We start from the raw sequence: 10241 nt of genomic DNA, 5'->3' as shown, positions 1-10241 counted from the left end.
CCCTTTTATTTTGAAGCTTTAAGATACGATCTCATTAACTTGTCTAGCCCTGCTTTGAACTTGCTGTATGACATAGACTAGGCTTGAACTTCCAAACTGCCTGCCTTGGCCTCCTAAGTAGCTGGGATTACAGACCTAGCTGCCAGGAACTACTGCTTACCTCCCCTCGCTGATTGCTTTGAAGCTCCTGAGCAGGTGCACCCCCTGATTCTGGGCATGTGCAGTCCTGCTCTGCCCCAATTTTTGGTTGTATAATTCGAAGTAGGTTGCTGATGGGTAGCTAGATTTTTTTAATAAAAAATTTTAAAATTTAGTGTGTGTGAGAGAATGGGTGAGCACATGGAGGTCAGAGGACAATTTATGAAGCTGGATCTCTCCTTCCACGTTTTCACGAGTTTGGGAGATGCAGTGCAGATCACCAGGCACTTGCAGTGAGTGCCTTACACACTGGCCCATCTCACAGCCCTGGGTTGTTGTTGTTGTTGGGTTTTTTTGTTTTTCAAGACAGGGTTTCTCTAAGTAGCCCTGGCTGTCTTGGAACTTGCTCTGTAGACCAGGCTAGCCTTAAAATCACAGTGATTCACCTGCCTTTGCCTCCACAGTGCTGGGATTAAAGGTGTGTGCCACCGCTGCGTGACCCATGAAGCCTCCATGCTGTGTTCCTGGGAATCTGCTCCATGGGCATCCGTAACAGTGCAGAAGTTTGCTGGTTTGCTGCAGCTGCAGCTGTGTGTGGGTATTGCTCTCTGGAGTGGCCTGCAGCTTTGTTTGGGGCCTGCTCTGATGTAATGCACTCCACCAGAACCTGCAGCCCTGGCCTTTTTGTGTTTTAAGGGCAGCTGTGCTTTGGTTTGGTCTGAGTTCCTCTGTAGCTGGAGACTCAGCAGTATTCACTTGCCCTTCGACTTGCATACCATTCTTAGAGATAGCCAAGCCCCTTGCTGTTCTTTGTTTTTATTTTGTCATTGCCAAAAGCCAAGGATGGAAAGCAGGGCCTTTCATTTGTGGTGAGCACTCTGCCACTAGGCTGTGGCCCCAGGTCTTGCCCATTTTCAAATTATTTGGTCTCTACTGCTGTAGTTCTTTTGTCTACTCCCAATGTTTGCTGCTGTCTGTTACTACTATTTGCAAATGTTCCAACCATTCATAGCCTGCCAGCAGGGTACCTGTCCACCAGTGAGCTCAGCAGATGCCCTTGGCTCCAGGTACTCTTTCCTACCCTCACCTTGAGACTGGCAAGCCAGCTCCATTGCAAACAGAACTAGCTGCTTCATCACTTCAGTAATGCCTCTCTCTGCCAGATGGTTCCTTGCCATGAAAGTCAAAGAGCAAATGCTGGCAGTTGGAGCTTCAAGCTGAGTGTCAGCCTCATACCACCCCCTTCCCACCTTTCCTCGGGAGCCAGAGCCTATGCTCCCACAGGGCCCCAGTCTGTGGAGATGGGGTACGTGTAGGTATCCAGTGGGACCACAGACACAATGCTGAGAGAGGCCATTGCATTTTCATACTGGGTTTGGGGAGCTTGTGCTTCAACTAAAAGATGGGACCATTCACCATGGCCTCATGTTGTATCAGATGCTTCTGAGGGGAGTGAGAGAAAACTAGTGAGCTCTGGGGCTCTAGCTTGCCCCGTTTGCTGGATTTGTCTCTGAAATGTTCCCCAAAGCCTCACATGCTAAAGACTTAGTCACCAGCCTGTGGCACTATTTGGAGGAAGCGGAAGCTTCAGGAGGCATAACCTAGTGGGAGGAAGTTGGGTCTTCGGCCATGTTCCCTTGATGGGGATACTGAGATCCTGCCTCTTCCACTTTCTTGGCTTCCTGCCCATCGTGAGCCTACAGCATTTTCCACCCAGGTTCCCTGCCATGGTGCTGTGCCTTAGCATGGGCTCAGAGACACCAATGTCAGGTGACCATGGACTAAAACGTCTGAAATCATGGATCAAAAGGAACCCTCCCTTCTTTGAACTTGACCCTCTGAAGTTTTCCATAGAGATGAGACAGCCTGTCACTGTTCCTCACAGCTTTGGCAGGGCTGGGCACAGACAGCCCTTCAAACAACCCTGGCTGGGGAACCACCAGAAGGGGATCTGTGGTAAGAATCTGACACTGTGTGTTCCACAGGATGGTATAGGGGCTGGAGAGACAGCTCAGTGGTTAAGTATGTACCACTCTGACATGGGTGGGGGAGAGATGGACCCCACAATAGGTGGGAGAGCTAGCGCCAGGGTCATGAAATCAGGAGAGCTGTCCCTGGCTCCTCACCAGCTGTAGCACCCAAGGGAGAGGGCCTTGGACCCAGTCAGCACAATAGAGCTGACACTAATGGCAGGGATGGGAATGAGCCATCCCTGAGGGTGTGAGCATGGGAGAGCTGGTTCCACTACTTGGCCAGTTGTTGGCTATTTAGTGTCATGGATGAGGGAGAGATGGTCTCCCCCAAACCCCAGGTCATAAGAGCAGGAGAGCTGGCTCTGCCCCCTTGCCAGCTGCAGGATTGAGTGACTTAGCTAGGGCAGTGTTGGAGAGCTCACCCTGGTGGCGTGGGTACAGGACAGCTGGTGGGCTGACCAACTCAGCTAACACCTAGGTCCAGGGTGGGCTTTGAGTTGGCCTACCCTCTCCAACATCTACCCCGCTGATGAACTGCCAGAGCATGTGAAGGGGCCAGTTCTACAGATGCAAAACTACAGGATCTCCATGACACGGGGTAGCAACAGGATATCCAAGAGGAGCCTGGTGAGGATCCAGTATTGATAATGTGTCAGAAGCCAGAGGCCTAAAACCAGACCAATGACTCATTGCAATGAACACTTGCGGGTAAAGAAGTGTGGACAAAGAGTATACATATATATACTGTGGGACACACTGTGACACACCGTGACACTCTACAGCTTCTGCAGCGAGATGTTTTTCTTTTGACGGGGAGGTTACAGGGGTGGAGGATAGGTATGAAAGGACAGAGAGATGAGTTGGATTGGGGTCCATGATGTGAAATTCATGAAGAATTAGTAAAAAGTTAAATAATAAAAGAAGACAATGTAACACTCTTGCAGAGTTTAATTCCCAGTACTTACATCTGGTGGCTCACAACAGCCTAGAACTCTAGCTCCAGGGGATCCAATGCCTCGTTGTGGTCTCCCTGGAAACCCACAAGCATATACACACACTGACACACAAATAAAGACTCACAGGATGTCAGTATATTGGGCAATGGCATTAATCTTGATACTGGCAAACCAGGAACTCAGCACTGTAGCTGGACATCCCCTTCATCCTCATCCCAGGCCTGGCCCGCTCTGCACCAGGTGCCGTGCCTCTGTCCACAGATCTAGCTTCTGTTGCTCTGTGGAATATGGGTGGGACTGACCACTTGGACTGTTACTATGGAGATCAAAAACAGAAGGGAAGGGGTATTTTTCCCCCTTGTTGTTTGTGTGTTGGAGGGGGATTATTTTTGTTTTGTTGATGTGTGTGTGTCTGTGTGTTGCCTGCTTGTACATTTGTGCACCACATGCATGCCTGGTGCCCAGGGATGCCAGAGGAGGACATCGGATCCCTTGGGACTAGAGTTACAGAATAGTGGTGAACCTCCATGTAGGTGCTAGGAATTAAACCCATGTCCTCTGAGAGAGCAGCCAGTGCTCTTAATCACTGAGCCATCGTCACTCCAGCCCCAAGGACAAGTTTTTGATAGCATTTGTTGAGCCAAGCAGCATGTGCCTTTGTCCCAGTGTGTGAGCTCCGTGGGGACGAGGGCTCTGCTGCTGTTGTTACATCACACAGTATTAGAGGCATTCAGGGACGATTGTCAAAGTCAGTGTAAAGGGCTGGGGGTGTGGCTTGGGGGTAGTGAGCCTGTTCTTTTTATATAAAACTTACTTTTAACCAGTGCATTGTTCCTCCACCCCGCCCTGTCTTATGTGTGTCTGCCTGTCTGTCTATGTGTTTGCCTCTATGTGTCTGTCTGTCTCTCTACCCCATCCCCATTGGTCTAGACTTTATTTTTCCCACTTTAAAACCTAGAGCTTTGATAATCCTGAAACTATTGAGGAATTCTAAAGGCTTGATTTTTGTTGTTGTTGTTTTTAATTTAAAAACTTTTTTTTCTACCAAAAAAAAAAAACCCTTGATTTTAATTCTAGGAAGAGAACACAGCTATGTCCTTGAGCATCATTTGTGACCTTCCCTTCCTCATGTTCCGCTGTTTGGGCTGTTGGGTGCCGTGCTCAGATAATCTATCTGGAACAGAGTGTGAGGGTGTGAGGAGATGTCCTTGACAGCCTTTCTTGGGCCCTTAGGCCCTCCCTCCCTTCAGCAGGGTCTTGTGTTTTCTGCCCGCGTCAGGGTTACACCAAGGTGCCAGTTTCCAGGGATGCAAACAAAGCTACAAATGTAACCAAGGAGAAGCCCTGTGGTGCCTGTTGGCTTGTGTTGCTTGATGCTTGTTCTGGCTATAGTAAAGCCAGGCTAGGCAGTGGCAAGACTGGTCTGTCAACAGCCCCAGCTAAACAGGTAGAGCCCAGGAGACCGGAGGCAAGATTGTCAAGGGTGATCCTTTCTCTGGTTACCCTTCCCCCAGTCAGCACACAGAACACAGTCTCAGGTCTGGGCCTATATCCTTGCCAGCAGTGCTGCAGAAAGTTGTATGAAACATGTACATGTACACGAGGTAACTTTCAAAGCTGAGTGCTTTTCCCCTTTGGTAAAAAGAGATCACCAATAATAATTTTTCACTTTTGTTTAGGAAACTGAAATGGGATTGCAAAACAGCTTGCAAAGTGGAAATCCAAACCAGCATGGTGGCAGGCAGGTTGTAAAGTCATGGTCTCAATATGGCTGCATATCTCTAGTCTTCACTGACACATTCCATCAAGGAAAGGAAAGAAGGAAGAATGTCTATCTTTTATGTTTTTTTCCTAGACAAATGAAAATTATCCTGTAAGTGTCAATCAACTGATTTCTGTCACGGATGCTAGGTCCTCTGGTTACCTGAAGACTAGTTATGAGCCAGGAGGAGTGTGGTGGTCACAGCTTGTTCCCATGTTGTAAGTGTGTTCCTTTGCCTGGGACTGGAGTGAGAGTGGATAAAGTATGCCAGGCATGGATGATCTTTGACAAAAAAGAAAAGCCAGAAATGCCCCCATTGTGCTCTGGAGTGTTTAAATCTCTCTCTGCCATCTGCTCCCCTCAGCACTTCCAGCATCAGCAACCCTGACTCAGGAGCACCAGCGTCTTGAGGGCTTTTTGGGAACGTGCTCTCTGTGTGACAGTGTGAGGATAATTGCAGCCCTGCTGTCCTGAAATGCTGGCGATGGCTTAGGGAGCAAGCCTCTGTGTCTGCAAAGGTTGGATCTGGCTCCATGAGCCTCTGGGTTCTGCAGTCACCATTAAGTGCGCCTTGCTTGAATGGGCATCTTTGCCTTTGCAGAGGCATGTTGGGGACTGTGGAGCAGGCTTGGATCTCAGCTTTAGATGTTGGAGGATTTTCTTATGTCCATGGTGCTCTTAGGTCCTTCAGCTGGCCCATGTCAGCCCTAAGATGGCTTGGCTGCCTCCTGCCACCTACGGTGGCATCGCTTCCTGTAGATGATGCTTCTCTACCGTTGTTCTTGTCTCACTGAAAAAAACCTGCTTTCCTGTCCTGGGAGCTCGTTCTTACTGATCCTCCTGCAGGACTGGCCAGGCTCCTGGGCAAGGCCCTTACCATTAGACCAGAGAGGGGCACACATCTGACTTTGGGACTTGATGAAGGGAATCAGACAGCTGTTCCAGAAAGATGGATATTGGGTACCACCATCCAGCCTTGTCATTCATGGAATGTTTTGTCTTTTTGACAGATCCATATCTTTATGGTAAGGCACCCTCCTCATGAGCCCCCACTCACCCCCCAACCCCCAGCTGAGGGAAACATGGCATTGTACAGAGCAGGTCTGATGTCTCGATCTCTCGTCCCTGAGGCAAGGGATGGATCATCCATGTGAAGAGGTGAGTCTGGCCATATATGATGCCAAGTGCTGACATATGCCAGGACAGGAAAAGAATTGTGGAGAGGAGAGAAAAGGAGAGGAGAAGAGAGGAGAGGGGAGGAGAGAAGAAGAGAGGGGAGGGGAGGAGAGGAGACAGAGGAGAGAAGAGAGGAGAGGGGAAGAGAAGTGAGGAGATGGGAGATTGGGTGAGAAGAGAAACAGGCATGGAGTGTTGTATAGCCGTTTCTTCTGAGACTGAAGCATTCCATCTCCCAGGAAAGTTCTTTAAGACAAAGGTAAACAACTCAAAATAGCTTCAGGAAGTCTCTGAAAGGGACCAGATTCACTGCTTCATCCCTCCCTTCCCAAAGGTAGACAATGGAGACTAACAGGAGTCACTCTCAGACAAGCCAAGCTGCAGAGAAGACTCAGATCAGATCAGAAGTTTCTCCATCCAACTGAGTCACTTGGACCCTCTCTGTCTGAGCTGCCTGCAGGCGGTGCAGTGAACGCCAGGTTCTGCTCCTGTAAGTAAGTAACCCTTGACCCATATTCCTGTAAGTAACACCAATAACTCATTGATTCACCGAATTGGACTTTGGTGGTGTCCATATGTTAGTCTGTTGTGACTCTCTATCTGGGGTGAGTAGATGTGTTCCTCCCAAGAAAAGTTTTGTCATACACAAGGAACAGGAGGGGAAGAGAAAAGAGGAATAAAGCAGCAGAAAGAGAAAGGAAGAAGAGGGGGAAATGGAGAAGGATGTTGAGGGGGGGAAAGGAAGAAGTAAAAGGAAGGAGAGAGGGTAAAAGGAGGAGGAGGAGAAAGGAGGGAGAAGGCTTACATAATCAAGGCTTGGCTCTTGCTCAGCCTGGTATGCAAATGGCAGCCTAGTGAGCAAAGGTTAAGTTACCAGTGTACCCTTTTAAGGGGACACTGGGACTCCATGTCTTCCTCTCTGCTTCCCAGCTGCCAGGAACGAGCAGAGTCTTCCATCTCATCCTCCTGCTGTGACCCAGCACCACTGCAGGCCATCCTCCTGCTGTGACCCAGTACCACTGCAGATAGTACGAGTCACTATCTGTGTCTGGCAGGTGTGTGCCTTATAATCTCTCCCCCTGATTTGTGCTTAGGGAGCCTGGCCCAGCCCAGTGCTCTCTATCACCAGAGAGCAAGTGACCATGACTGGCTTCCCCATATGGCTTCCTGCCTCCTCTCTTTCCTTACCCAGCTTTCATCTGAATTACTCTTACTCTATTTGGGCTGCTGAGGCAAAAAGAGCATGGGCTGGACGCTTATGAACAATAAGTGTGTTGCTCACAGCTCTGAAGGCCAATGGCCCAAGGTCAAGAATATGCTGGCACATTGGCTATCTATCACACCCTCTGAGTAGGACACTCTGTCAACATCTGAAAGGGACAAAAGAGCTCCCTGGGACTTCCTTGATAGGACACTTAGTTTCCTTATCCTTTCCTTATTCCTTTCCCTGTTGCTGTGATAAGATATTCTGACAAAGCAGTTTAAGGGAAAGTGAGTCTAAGTCTATTCCAGCAGTTCAAGGGCACCGTCCTCCACGGTGAGGAAGTCCGAGGTGGCCACTCATGTCACACTCACAATCAGGAGACAGAAACATGGATGCCTGCTGGTACTCAGCTCTCCTCCTCCACTTATACAGTCCAGGATCCCATGCAGAGCATGAGGCCTTCCCATCTCAGTGAACAGTCTCACAGATCTGCTCAGAGGGCCATCTCCTGGGTGATTCTAGATTCCAGTTGACAGTTGGCACCAGTGATCACTTGCACTGATCCCAGTTTGAGGACTGTACTGTCCTGTCCAGTTGCCTCCTAACACCATAACCTTGAGAGCTAGGATTCCAGTATTCCACCTTGTGATAGATGCATCAACTCAGAACCACTTGCTGGGCCTATGCTTGGCTGTGGTGAATTTCTCAGGCAGGAGACTACCCTATTCCCTGCACCAAGGATGGTTCTTCTTGTACTTTCTTCTCCCTTTGCAGTTGTAGTTATCCCTGGCCAGGTGGTTACATAAGAGTCCCCCTTGCCAACTGTCACCAAAGCCACCTTGAAAATCAAGACACCAGTGCTAGCTGGCTGCAGGCTAGCTGAAGCTCCTCCTACTTCTTTCAATGAAGAAAAACCAACAACATGCATTTCCTGCAAAATTAAACTGAGTTAAGAGACCAGGGAGAAGCATGGAGGACAGCAAATCCCAGCCTCTCTGAGGAGCTGTTGGCAGCTAATGGCTACTGGGAGACGAGTCCATTTTCTTTAAGGGTGTGACCCCTAGTAGTTCCACCATGCTCCAGAGCAGGCTTCACCTCCCAGGAATATTTGGGCTTTACAAATTAGACTTGATGGGTTTAAAAAAGAGAGAAAAACATGAAATTCAGTTGGTAGGGAGGTGAAGGGGCTGGAAGGAGCTGGGGAAGGCAGGTAAAGATGATAAAAATACACTGTATGAAATTCTTGAAGAATTAATAAAAATATTTTGAAAATGAAAAGTGTGATGGGGAAGAAGTGCCCACTTTGGAAACACCACCAGTGCTGACATCATCTGGGTCTGGTTTCATCCAAGGACAGTATCATGCAGGTGTCCTGTCTCTGTGTCTGCCCTCTCTCTGTGGAATGCATGACCTCAAGAGACTCATTTAGTCTTTGGGGGTTTTAGCTTCTTCATCTGCAGGTGAGATGAGATCCCCAGGCATCTTCATTCCCACAGACTCCTCAGAAACACTTCTTGTTCCCTCCCTCCTCTCCTTCCACAAGAAAGGCTTGGCCAGGCTTGAAACTGAGTGCCAAGGGGCCAGCCTAGGTCATGTCCTTATCTCTCCCAGGTCACACTGGATCAGGATTCATCCTCTAGTTAGAAGGTAGCCAGACGCTAGCTAGGGCTTTCTGGGCCCTTGGTTTGCCTCAGTTCATCTGTGACATCTTCACAGGAACAGCAAAAAGTGTTTCCAATGAGTCCCTAAAGAGTGTGTACCTGGAAAACAGCAGACTCAGGGACTTCGGTGCCCTCACCCAGAGCCCTGTGGAGTGCAGAGAAATGGGGGTAGAAGTGCCAGCTCTGCACAATGGTCAGCCAGTGCCTGCTCCAGAAAGCTCAGCTGTGGGGCCCAGCTGTCCTAAGCCTCATGTCTGTCCCTTCTGCTGACCTGGGTGTCCATTCACTGCCCCAGCACCTCAGAGCCAGCAGTTCATCTATCGAGGACTAGAAGAGGCACATGGATGAAGGCAAGCAAACTTTACTGGAGAACAAAGGGCTTGTGGGTCCTAAGTCAGAAAGAACTGTAATTTGAGTGGGAGAGAGAGAGAGAGAGAGAGAGAGAGAGAGAGAGAGAGAGAGAGAGAGAGACCAGGAGAAGTGTAGACAGTTCAGAGCTGTCTGAGAAGGAAGTAAGCCTGTGTAAAGCTCAAAGCACAGAGCATGATCTTCGGGCAGGGTGCCACATGGCCTGGGAACCCAGCCCAGAGGAGGCTTGAGGCAAGAGGATGAGGATTCAAGCTTCCCTGGGCTCTGTAGCAAGCCTGTCTCAAAAAAGAAGGGAGGAAGAAAGTAAGGAGGGAAAAAGAGGGAGGGAGAGAAAGAGGAAAAGAGGGAGAGACTGTAATAGGAATAATACACCTTCCCACTGAGAAATAATTCCGTACATTTAGAGATAATAAAGGAATAGCTCAACTGAAAGAGAGAGAGAGAGAGAGAGAGAGAGAGAGAGAGCACACATGGGCCAGCTGTGGCTGATACCCAAGGAAGAGCTGGCCTGGAATATATACTAACTTATATACACTTTAGGCACATGCATCCCACATGTGCTGTTATCTTTAAATATCTTTCAAGCCCTGGCCCCAGTTTATACTTATTTAAACAGAGACACGAGACTACAAATCAGGCCATTTGGGCAGACTGGAGACTTACACAGCAAAGACACTGCAAGAATTATTTCTTAAGTTGAATTGTTGTTACCCAGGATCAAATTGGCCACCTGGAAGAATATCCTGATAAAAGCACAGGAGACTTGATGGCAGACCAGGACTTAATGATGGTTGACACTCTGTGCCACCCCATCCCACCTCTGCTACAGCTCCTAGTTTCAGGCATGTTCTTTGATGTAGGTATGGGCCTAATGGCTGGTCAGTCCTGGAGAATAAACATTTACATCCTAGCATCCTTAAACAGTCCTCAAGAACATAATTCTTATCTTTGGGGTACATTGAAGGCAGCAGTCCCTTAGCTAAATTCTATTTTGTGTAACCA

Source organism: Grammomys surdaster, unplaced genomic scaffold (assembly GCF_004785775.1).
Source record: "Grammomys surdaster isolate TR1022 unplaced genomic scaffold, NIH_TR_1.0 270, whole genome shotgun sequence".
Classification (NCBI taxonomy): domain Eukaryota; kingdom Metazoa; phylum Chordata; class Mammalia; order Rodentia; family Muridae; genus Grammomys; species Grammomys surdaster.
Note: the sequence above shows the minus strand (reverse complement) of the source record.